The sequence below is a fragment of the Notolepis coatsorum genome, assembly GCF_963971535.1.
Source record: "Notolepis coatsorum genome assembly, chromosome: 2".
In the NCBI taxonomy this organism is placed as follows: Eukaryota; Metazoa; Chordata; class Actinopteri; order Aulopiformes; family Paralepididae; genus Notolepis; species Notolepis coatsorum.
Window position 1 is genome coordinate 202,559,461 of NC_140166.1, and position 12,184 is coordinate 202,571,644.

At 54.5% G+C, this 12,184-nt stretch overlaps 1 protein-coding gene across 1 annotated transcript in view; it reads left to right on the forward strand.

The window, feature by feature from the left end:
• Positions 1-12,184, forward strand: part of negr1 (neuronal growth regulator 1) — a gene marked incomplete at both ends in the record, with an annotated part of 419,156 nt that overhangs the window by 403,225 nt on the left and 3,747 nt on the right. The window lies entirely within an intron of this gene.

A 12,184-nucleotide genomic window follows, 5' to 3' on the forward strand; every position in this document is an offset into this window, starting at 1 on the left:
AAGGGCCTATTCGTAGTCTCTGGCTGTGGCAGGATTTGACCGTTTGGAGGTCAAACACTCTGTGAGGGAGGAAGGTTCTCTCCACTCTTTTCCGCCGTGCCGGGGTTTCACTCCGGCTGATCTCAGAGCGTGGGTTTCACTCCGGCTGATCTCAGAGCGTGGGTTTCACTCCGGCTGATCTCAGAGCGTGGGTTTCACTCCGGCTGATCTCAGAGCGTGGGTTTCACTCCGGCTGATCTCAGAGCGTGGGTTTCACTCCGGCTGATCTCAGAGCGTGGGTTTCACTCCGGCTGATCTCAGAGCGTGGGTTTCACTCCGGCTGATCTCAGAGCGTGGGTTTCACTCCGGCTGATCTCAGAGCGTGGGTTTCACTCCGGCTGATCTCAGAGCGTGGGTTTCACTCCGGCTGATCTCAGAGCGTGGGTTTCACTCCGGCTGATCTCAGAGCGTGGGTTTCACTCCGGCTGATCTCAGAGCGTGGGTTTCACTCCGGCTGATCTCAGAGCGTGGGTTTCACTCCGGCTGATCTCAGAGCGTGGGTTTCACTCCGGCTGATCTCAGAGCGTGGGTTTCACTCCGGCTGATCTCAGAGCGTGGGTTTCACTCCGGCTGATCTCAGAGCGTGGGTTTCACTCCGGCTGATCTCAGAGCGTGGGTTTCACTCCGGCTGATCTCAGAGCGTGGGTTTCACTCCGGCTGATCTCAGAGCGTGGGTTTCACTCCGGCTGATCTCAGAGCGTGGGTTTCACTCCGGCTGATCTCAGAGCGTGGGTTTCACTCCGGCTGATCTCAGAGCGTGGGTTTCACTCCGGCTGATCTCAGAGCGTGGGTTTCACTCCGGCTGATCTCAGAGCGTGGGTTTCACTCCGGCTGATCTCAGAACGTGGGTTTCACCCTGGCGTTGTCTTCCACAGGGGAGCATGTCTGAACGCATCCCGCCGACTTCCCCCTGCTCGTTTCACCCTCAAAAACACCTCGCTATCGATTAGATTAGATTGCATACTATACGCCCCGGAGGTTTTTGTTTGTCTTTCAAAATGAGACGCCAGACACTCATCTGGTCTCGTGTTGTGTTAGCGTCGTCGTCGGTCCCCTCTTGTCTCCAGGCTGCCCCCCCTCTTGTCTCCAGGCTGCCCCCCTCTTGTCTCCAGGCTGCCCCCTCTTGTCTCCAGGCTGCCCCCTCTCTTGTCTCCAGGCTGCCCCCTCTCTTGTCTCCAGGCTGCCCCCTCTTGTCTCCAGGCTGCCCCCTCTTGTCTCCAGGCTGCCCCCCCTCTTGTCTCCAGGCTGCCCCCCTCTTGTCTCCAGGCTGCCCCCCCTCTTGTCTCCAGGCTGCCCCCCCTCTTGTCCTCCAGGCTGCCCCCTCTTGTCTCCAGGCTGCCCCCCTCTCTTGTCTCCAGGCTGCCCCTCTTGTCTCCAGGCTGCCCCCTCTTGTCTCCAGGCTGCCCCCTCTTGTCTCCAGGCTGCCCCCCTCTTTGTCTCCAGGCTGCCCCCCTCTTGTCTCCAGGCTGCCCCCCCTCTTGTCTCCAGGCTGTCCCCTCTTGTCTCCAGGCTGCCCCCTCTTGTCTCCAGGCTGCCCCCCTCTTGTCTCCAGGCTGCCCCCCTCTTGTCTCAGGCTGCCCCCCCTCTTGTCTCCAGGCTGCCCCCCTCTTGTCTCCAGGCTGTCCCCTCTTGTCTCCAGGCTGCCCCCCTCTTGTCTCCAGGCTGCCCCCCCCTCTTGTCTCCAGGCTGCCCCCCCTCTTGTCTCCAGGCTGCCCCCCCCTCTTGTCTCCAGGCTGCCCCCCCCTCTTGTCTCCAGGCTGCCCCCCCTCTGTCTCCAGGCTGCCCCCTCTTGGTCTCCAGGCTGCCCCCGCCCTCTTGTCTCCAGGCTGCCCCCCCTCTTGTCTCCAGGCTGCCCCCCCCTCTTGTCTCAGGCTGCCCCCCCTCTTGTCTCCAGGCTGCCCCCTCTTGTCTCCAGGCTGCCCCCCTCTTGTCTCCAGGCTGCCCCCCCTCTTGTCTCCAGGCTGCCCCCCCTCTTGTCTCCAGGCTGCCCCCCCTCTTGGTCTCCAGGCTGCCCCCCCTCTTGTCTCCAGGCTGCCCCCCCTCTTGTCTCCAGGCTGCCCCCCCCTCTTGTCTCCAGGCTGCCCCCCCTCTTGTCTCCAGGCTGCCCCCCCCTCTTGTCTCCAGGCTGCCCCCCCCCCTTGTCTCCAGGCTGCCCCCCCCTCTTGTCTCCAGGCTGCCCCCCCTCTTGTCTCCAGGCTGCCCCCCCTCTTGTCTCCAGGCTGCCCCCCTCTTGTCTCCAGGCTGCCTCCCCCTCTTGTCTCAGGCTGCCCCCCCCTCTTGTCTCCAGGCTGCCCCCCCCTCTTGTCTCCAGGCTGCCTCCCTCTTGTCTCCAGGCTGCCCCCCTCTTGTCTCCAGGCTGCCCCCCCTCTTGTCTCCAGGCTGCCCCCCCTCTTGTCTCCAGGCTGCCCCCCTCTTGTCTCCAGGCTGCCCCCCCCTCTTGTCTCCAGGCTGCCCCCCCTCTTGTCTCCAGGCTGCCCCCCCCTCTTGTCTCCAGGCTGCCCCCCCCTCTTGTCTCCAGGCTGCCCCCCCTCTTGTCTCCAGGCTGCCCCCCCTCTTGTCTCCAGGCTGCCCCCCTCTTGTCTCCAGGCTGCCCCCCCTCTTGTCTCCAGGCTGCCCCCTCTTGTCTCCAGGCTGCCCCCCCTCTTGTCTCCAGGCTGCCCCCCCTCCCCCCCTCTTGTCTCCAGGCTGCCCCCCCCTCTTGTCTCCAGGCTGCCCCCCTCTTGTCTCCAGGCTGCCCCCCCTCTTGTCTCCAGGCTGCCCCCCCTCTTGTCTCCAGGCTGCCCCCTCTTGTCTCCAGCTGCCCCCCCTCTTGTCTCCAGGCTGCCCCCCCTCTTGTCTCCAGGCTGCCCCCCCTCTTGTCTCCAGGCTGCCCCCCCCCTCTTGTCTCCAGGCTGCCCCCCCCCTCTTGTCTCCAGGCTGCCCCCCTCTTGTCTCCAGGCTGCCCCCCTCTTGTCTCCAGGCTGCCCCCCCTCTTGTCTCCAGGCTGCCCCCCCCTCTTGTCTCCAGGCTGCCCCCCCCTCTTGTCTCCAGGCTGCCCCCCCCCTCTTGTCTCCCAGGCTGCCCCCCCCTCTTGTCTCCAGGCTGCCCCCCTCTTGTCTCCAGGCCTGCCCCCCCCTCTTGTCTCCAGGCTGCCCCCCCCTCTTGTCTCCAGGCTGCCCCCCCCCTCTTGTCTCCAGGCTGCCCCCCCTCTTGTCTCCAGGCTGCCCCCCCTCTTGTCTCCAGGCTGCCCCCCCTCTTGTCTCAGGCTGCCCCCCCTCTTGTCTCCAGGCTGCCCCCTCTTGTCTCCAGGCTGCCCCTCTTGTCTCCAGGCTGCCCCCCCCCTTGTCTCCAGGCTGCCCCCCCCCTTGTCTCCAGGCTGCCCCCCCTCTTGTCTCCAGGCTGCCCCCCCTCTTGTCTCCAGGCTGCCCCCCCCTCTTGTCTCCAGGCTGCCCCCCCCTCTTGTCTCCAAGGCTGCCCCCCCTCTTGTCTCCAGGCTGCCCCCCTCTTGTCTCCAGCTGCCCCCCCCTTGTCTCCAGGCTGCCCCCCCTCTTGTCTCCAGGCTGCCCCCCCTCTTGTCTCCAGGATGCCCCCCCCCCTCTTGTCTCCAGGCTGCCCCCCCCTCTTGTCTCCAAGCTGCCCCCCCTCTTGTCTCCAGGCTGCCCCCCCCTTTGTCTCCAGGCTGCCCCCCCTCTTGTCTCCAGGCTGCCCCCTCTTGTCTCCAGGCTGCCCCCCTCTTGTCTCCAGGCTGCCCCCCCTTGTCTCCAGGCTGCCCCCCTCTTGTCTCCAGGCTGCCCCCCCTTGTCTCCAGGCTGCCCCCCCTCTTGTCTCCAGGCTGCCCCCCCCCCCCCCCCCCCCCCTCTTGTCTCCAGGCTGCCCCCCCCCTCTTGTCTCCAGGCTGCCCCCCCTCTTGTCTCCAGGCTGCCCCCCCTCTTGTCTCCAGGGCTGCCCCCCCCTCTTGTCTCCAGGCTGCCCCCCCCTCTTGTCTCCAGGCTGCCCCCCCTCTTGTCTCCAGGCTGCCCCCCCTCTTGTCTCCAGGCTGCCCCCCCCTCTTGTCTCCAGGCTGCCCCCCCTCTTGTCTCCAGGCTGCCCCCCCTCTTGTCTCCAGGCTGCCCCCCCCTCTTGTCTCCAGGCTGCCCCCTCCCTTTCAGAATGAGCTCCAGTGCTCGGCGTGGCATCGGGTGCTGCTCCTCCTCCATGTTGTCTTTACTTCGGCAGACAATTACCTCTGAGAGCCTTAATGGAGGAGAGCTACTCTCTACAGCACTACCCCTCTCAACCCTGAGTCAGCCCACAGTGCCGACACACACACACACACACACACACACACAACACACACACACACACACACACACACACACACACACACACACACACACACACACACACACACACACACACACACACACACACACACACAGTGCTCACACACACAGTGCTCTCACACACACAGTGCTCACACACACACAGTGCTCACACACACACACAATGCTCACACACACACACACACACACACACACACACACACACACACACACACACACACACACCACACACACACACACACTCAATCTTCTTCAACCTGTTTTCACTTTCTCTGCGCTTCCGTTCTCTTTCAAACACTTACATTCTCATCAGAACACACAAACATACCACTTCAATCACTGTCACAGCAACTTACAAAAAGCTTCTCAGAGCAGAGGACGGTGTTTTAATATACACCCCCCCCCCCCCCCCCCATATGAGCTAAGTATGCATTTCCTTTCCCTTCCCTCCCCAGCCACCACCTCTTATAATTCCTCCAGATGTGTTATTGACAAATCGTACCTTGAAGACCTTGAAGGCTTTTAAATGTGGTTAGAAAAGGTCATGACATTCTCTCTGTGGGCGGAGCGGGTCGGATGCCTGCCTGTTAAATAAGGTTAGTCCCATCGGCTCCATCTCCCTGTCTGTTCTTTCCTTGCGCCCCGGCGAGATTGTCCATGTCGTAAACCCCGGCTAGCTCATCGCCTCTCGCTCAAGGCTCCCTTGTGTCTCTTGTCATCAAGCCCTCAGCACAAGCACGGGGGGGGGGGGGGGGGGGGGGTTCACAAGGAGTGGCTCCACCCCTGGAGACTGGTGAGGGGATCTCATGCATGCACACATAAACATGCACAGACACGTCACACACACATATATACATAAACATGTAGAGTATCTCCACACAGTGAGTACATACCAGCACGTACAAACACCACACACACACACACACATGTGGGCATGTACACATCCACAACAAAACATATCACAGCAGACGTATGTCACACGACAATACACACAGATGCAGGCATGCACACATACACACACGGGGGTGCACCGATATATCGGTCGGGTATCGGTATCGGCCGATAAGTACCTTGTTGACTGCCATTGGCCTATCGGCCGATAAGCTCAAATTTGCCGATGGGCTAGTGGCCGATAAATATCCGTCAATTTGTGTCGCGTCAATCTGGTCCACACGTTCAAACTTTGAAAAAGTTTCAGTCAAGCGACCTGCACAACCCCGCCCCCACACACACACACGCTACTGCATCAAAGTTACTTATGATTAACAAAGGCATTCGTTTTGTGGCATTAACGTTATATAGTTAGTACACTTTCAATAACATCAGAATATTTAACTTACCCGACCATAGCAAGCATTACTCATTCATATCTCTCACTTCCTTCCTTTGCACAGAGAGCCTGTACTGAATTGTACCCATTCTGCAATCTGTTAATAAAGTTTTCAATCAGACAAATGTATAGAAAAGCTTTTATTATAACATTTGTTGCAGTAAAATCATTATGCCTCGTTTAGTACTCTGCGGAGCGCTGGTAGCCTACTCGTGGGCCGCGGGGAGCTAACGTTGCGGTACGTTTTGTTGTGGTTCTCTCGTGCAGATCAATGGCGGACTTCCCGGAAGTAAAAACGAATAAGCGCTTGCCGATTGGTGGTAAGAACAGCAGGAGGTGGGTGGCAAGCGGTGTGACGTAATTGGCAGAATCGACTGTCTGTTGTACCTGACACGACACATGCATTGCAAACTCAGATTATGGAGATATTACTGGAGAACATGGAGCTTTGTTTGAGAGAGATACAGTGAGTGCTGTCTCTTAAACTCTTAAAACTCATAAACGTTTTAGTCGTTTTTAGTCTGTTAGGTTATGAAAGCTAGTGGGTATTGTATGACTCAGACTTCAGCAATAATCATGAGCATTATAAAATATATAAAAAACACACATGGCCATGATGGAATACCATAAACATATTTCTTGATGTTTCCTTTTTTAAGTAAGTAAAGAGGCCTATGTTCATATCGGTGAGCACAATTTGTAACACAAAAAGAGAGACGTGTAGCCCTATTTATTTATTTAATATTTTATGTATTCATTTTATTATTATTATTTTATTTGTTGCCATGCCTAAAATAATAGTCATGCATAGGGCTAAAACATTTTCATAAACAATATATAATTTTTTGTTATATGGTTATAATAAAAGCTTTTCTATACATTTGTCTGATTGATTGATTGAAAACTTTGAAAACAGATTGCAGAATGGGTACAATACAGTACAGCTCAATACAACAACAGTGCTAAGACTGGAGGATGAAGACCAGAAAAAGACTTTCGGCTTTTTTACATAAGGGTCCTCCATTTTCAATTCATCAAAACATTTAGAGACATGCAAATATACATATATATATATATTTTTTTTGCCACAAATATCGGTATCGGCCCGATTGTGTTAGTTGAACAATCGGTATCGGCCGCACATTTTCATATCGGTGCATCCCTAACACACACAGTGCTACACACTAGTGAATTATAGAATTCACTATCTCTCTTCTTCTTTTGTGGTGGAAGTGAAGTGAAGGCATGTGATGGCGAAGAGCCCCCCACGCCCACACACAGAAAGCATTAACCCCTTAGAGCTCTCCGAGCCCTATCACTAATGGGTTATCCAGAGCTTCGACCGCGGCCACCCCCGTCACGCTCGCTAACGACGAAGCAGGGTCAAGGAACGCGCCGGTAAAGCGCTCTCTGAAACGGACGTTATTCTAACAGGTCCCCCCCCCCTCGCCGAATTACCGTAGCGCCATGGAAACAACCAACCGGGGGAGGGGGGGGGGGGGGGGTTGAGCTACGTTCACCGGCCCAACCTCCATCCTCCAAGAGTCCTGTTGGTTAATTAGCATTGCAGAGGAATCCATGTGTATCTGAGTGGACTGGAAGGGAGACGAGAGGATTCTTAATGCCGTCTGTTCGGTCGGAGTGGACGTACCCCCCGTGGGCTCGAGACATAGACACCAAGCGGTGGAATATTTGTTTTCGGAACGTGGCCCACATTGTCAACAACAAAAAGCATTGGAGCCTGCCGAAAGGGGCTGGGGGGAGGGGTGGGGGTATATAAGGGGATATTGGATCCGATTTTCTTTTCAATAAAAAAAAAGCATTTAAAAGTGAATTGTATCCTTTTAAATGCCCTTTTAAAATGGAAAATAGTGCTTAGAAAAGTACTTGAAAGTCCTTGAATTTCATTTTGCAATGTCTGTGGGAACCCTCCTTTGCTTTGTTTGTTGACATTTGGGTGATTGATGTGGGTTTGGAGATTAATCGCGCCACTCTCCCCCAGCTGCCTCTGACCCACTCTCCCCCAGCTCTGACCCACTCTCCCCCAGCTGCCTCTGACCCACTCTCCCCCAGCTGCCTCTGACCCACTCTCCCCCAGCTGCCTCTGACCCACTCTCCCCCAGCTCTGACCCACTCTCCCCCAGCTGCCTCTGGACCCACTCTCCCCCAGCTGCCTCTGACCCACTCTCCCCCAGCTCTGACCCACTCTCCCCCCCAGCTGCCTCTGACCCACTCTCCCCCAGCTCTGACCCACTCTCCCCAGCTGCCTCTGACCCACTCTCCCCCAGCTGCCTCTGACCCACTCTCCCCCAGCTCTGACCCACTCTCCCCCAGCTGCCTCTGACCCACTCTCCCCCAGCTCTGACCCACTCTCCCCCAGCTGCCTCTGACCCACTCTCCCCCAGCTGGCCTCTGACCCACTCTCCCCCAGCTCTGACCCACTCTCCCCCAGCTGCCTCTGACCCACTCTCCCCCAGCTCTGACCCACTCTCCCCCAGCTCTGACCCACTCTCCCCCAGCTGCCTCTGACCCACTCTCCCCCAGCTGCCTCTGACCCACTCTCCCCCAGCTGCCTCTGACCCACTCTCCCCCAGCTCTGACCCACTCTCCCCCAGCTCTGACCCACTCTCCCCCAGCTCTGACCCACTCTCCCCCAGCTCTGACCCACTCTCCCCCAGCTGCCTCTGACCCACTCTCCCCCAGCTCTGACCCACTCTCCCCCAGCTCTGACCCACTCTCCCCCAGCTCTGACCCACTCTCCCCCAGCTCTGACCCACTCTCCCCCAGCTGCCTCTGACCCACTCTCCCCAAGCTCTGATGAAAACGTAGATTTTTTGTATCCCCCTGAGGGGATCGACAAAGTAGCGACATGAAGACAAAACACATTTTCTGTTTCCCTCCCTATATTTGTTCATAGGAATAAAACTAAAGTACTACTGCAAAATATTCTACTGATGTGTTGTGTGGGGGGGGGGGGGGGGGGTGGGGGGGGGGGGGGGGTTCTTTTGGTTAAAATATGTCCATACTTTTTTAAGACTGGTAATTGGGGGTGGGGGGTATATCTGGGAGATCCAGGATGAGTTGTGGCGCAGGGCGTGGCAGATTGACTAATTCAGTTCTCAAAAGTGAAAAATCATTTAATTACAGCGTACAAGTAGCTAAATGCTCTCGGACTGAGGCGGGACAGTCGTCATGAATCATACGGTGAGGGCCTGTGTTCAAATCGATAGTCGTTTGTTACCCGACAGTCTGCCGGCTTGACTCTCACTGTGTTTTTTTTTTTTTACTTTGCAATTAAATTGGGGAAAATCCCAAAGTTGTGTCAGCTGGGGGGGGAAGGAGAAAGATAAATATTGTTATTGTTTCAACATCACATTTTTGACTCATCTCCAGTTCATCCCGGTCATTGTCAGTATTCCGCTCATTCAGATAGCACCTGTGTTTGGAAACCATACACTCTTAACACAACTGCTCCCTGTGTGGAAAAGTACAGGATTAAATGTATCCAGCCCCCCCTACTAACACACCACACTGTAATGGGACAAATTAACTTTGATAGAGGTACTCTTAAATAATTGGATTCGGGGCTCTCTTATTAACCATTAAATTGACACTTCTTGAAATTGCTACAGTAGTTATTTCGATCATTACCGCCCCAGGTAGGTTGGTATCATCCCTCTATTGTAGGTCCAGGTTCGTATCCCTGTGCATTCTCCCGATAATTGCCTCTATAACGGTATGAATGTAGCATTATTGAAATGACATGTCTCCAATCCACGGTGTTCACCGGCTAAAGAGCGGGTGGTGAGCGAGTACCGCATCACAGGACCTGGTGGTGATTTGCTGATGAATATGGATATGGCGATCCACCTGACCTGCTTTCTACCAGCCAGGGGGGTGTGTGTGTATGTGTTGTGTGTGTGTGTTGAGTAGGGGGAGGGGGGTTACCAGATGTATTGATGTTCTTTGCACCCCACAAACGGGGTGGGGGGGGGGGGGGGGGGTGTATGGAGAGGGGGGGTCAGTGCACACCGGTCCAATTTGTCTGTAAACGCGGAGAGACCCATTCTCTGCGGCGATTCCAGTCAATAACGTCTGACCTCTGCGGACAAACGAGAAACACAAAGGTGGAGAGCACATAAAGCACTCTCGTTCGGGAGCACACAGTCCCCCTGCATCAGAGCGGGAGAAGTGCACGTCTCACCGGCGGGAGTTGGACCTGTGGTGTTTATGCGGCCGTGGAGAGCCACAGATAGTGTCAGAGTGTCAGGAGAAACCATCAGCAGGAAGGAGAGAGTGGATTTGGGGAGGTGTGTGTGTGTGTGTGTGTGTGTGTGTGTGTGTGTGTGTGTGTGTGTGTGTGTGTGTGGGTGTGGGTGTGTGTGTGTGTGTGTGTGTGTGTGTGTGTGTGTGTGTGGGTGTGGGTGTGTGTGTGTGTGTGTGTGTGTGTGTGTGTGTGGCTGCTAGATAACAAGTTGAAGCCTTTTCTTCATCCTGACACTCTTTTTTCATTGTTGTTGTTGTTGATAGTAGTTGATATGGTGTCCCTGGAGGGCTGTTGAGGTTCACCTATCTCCCCTTATGGGACAATAAGGGTCTTATCTACTGATGCTACACTACTCAAATGTCTAAATCAAAATGATTTAATTGGCTAAACATATTGTCCAGGTCTGAAAGGCTATTTATCGTATCTGTAAGTACATTTTTTTAGTCATACCGTAAAAAAAGGCTTTTATTTGCTTTAATCACTGAACTCAACTGGCCTATTATTTATGACAGGCATCTATATGGGACAGGCCTTTATTGCCTTTCACACAAAAGTCAAACAAAAAGATGGGAAATACTATCAAATTGTTAAACCAGTATAAATATGACTTGCATAAAATGTTTTACTATTGAATAACATAATCAATTATGAATCATTCATTTGATCTTGCTCTGAGAGACTGTAGAGTAATGTAGAGTAAAAATAAGACTTTGTTTTCAGTTGCTCCTTGCTGACCAGTTCAGCACTGGACAGCGCCCCCAGCCCCACACAATCACACTATGGACAGCGCCCCCAGCCCACACACTCTCACTCAGCTCTGGACCATGCAGTCAGACCTTCAGCACTGGACAGCGCCCCCAGCCCACACACTCTCACTCAGCTCTGGACCATGCAGTCAGACCTTCAGCACTGGACAGCGCCCCCCAGCCCACACACTCACACTCAGCTCTGGACCATGCAGTCAGACCTTCAGCACTGAACAGCGCCCAGCCCACACACTCACACTCAGCTCTGGACCATGCAGTCAGACCTTCAGCACTGGACAGCGCCCCCAGCCCACACACTCTCACTCAGCTCTGGACCATGCAGTCAGACCTTCAGCACTGGACAGCGCCCCCAGCCCACACACTCTCACTCAGCTCTGGGCCATGCAGTCAGACCTTCAGCACTGGACAGCGCCCCCAGCCCACACACTCACACTCAGCTCTGGACCATGCAGTCAGACCTTCAGCACTGGACAGCGCCCCCAGCCCACACACTCACACTCAGCTCTGGACCATGCAGTCAGACCTTCAGCACTGGACAGCGCCCAGCCCACACACTCTCACTCAGCTCTGGACCATGCAGTCAGACCTTCAGCACTGGACAGCGCCCCCCAGCCCACACACTCTCACTCAGCAGCTGGCTGTGCAGAGTGTCAGAGGAATACAGTGGTGCTGCTGCTGCTGACACACTGTCTGAGACAAGTTTGGGCCACTCAGGATTATTTTCATTGTAGTTTAGCTTGTAATACCCCCACACACACACACACACACACACACACACACACACACCATGCATCTGGCCCTTTTGCCTCTTGAATTTCTCCGGGTCGTGTTGTGGAATATTTTAAATGAGCCAAGACAGTGAACTGTAGAAATTCAGAAAGTAGTTTATTTTCTGTGGCCACAGAAAGTATCCTCCGTTTTCAGACGGAGACAAGACAAGTGATTGTACGAGCGTCTGACCAGAAAGTGAGAGCGAGGTCTGGTCAGACTTACATTAAATACACAAACTTGGAATGACAAATTAAAACAAATTTTTTTTTTTGTAAAGTCAAGTGTTTCTTTATTAATCCCCTTGGGGATTAATACTATTGATAATAGTATACATGGTATAGATAGTAGTAGCACACTGTGTAGTGTTTAGTAGTTCATAATCAGACAGTCCTAACAGTTCTCAAGTTCTCCAGACGTTAGTTCTTCAAATATTGGCAGCAGTCCGTGCCCACAGTTGTGGAGCCTGATGGCTACTGGCACATAGGACATGTGTCTATGTCATCTTGTCTATATGTCTTGTCTATATGTCTATATGTCATCTTGCTCCTCATAGAAGTGGCGGGAGGGGTTTTCCAGTATAGCATCCAGCTTTTTCCTCATGATTTCCCTTGACCAGTTTGACTCCCACTACGGAGTTAGCCTTCCTCACCAGCTTGTTCAGTTTGTGTCTCCTCAGGAAGAACAGCCTGTTCTGTCCCTTCCTGTAGAA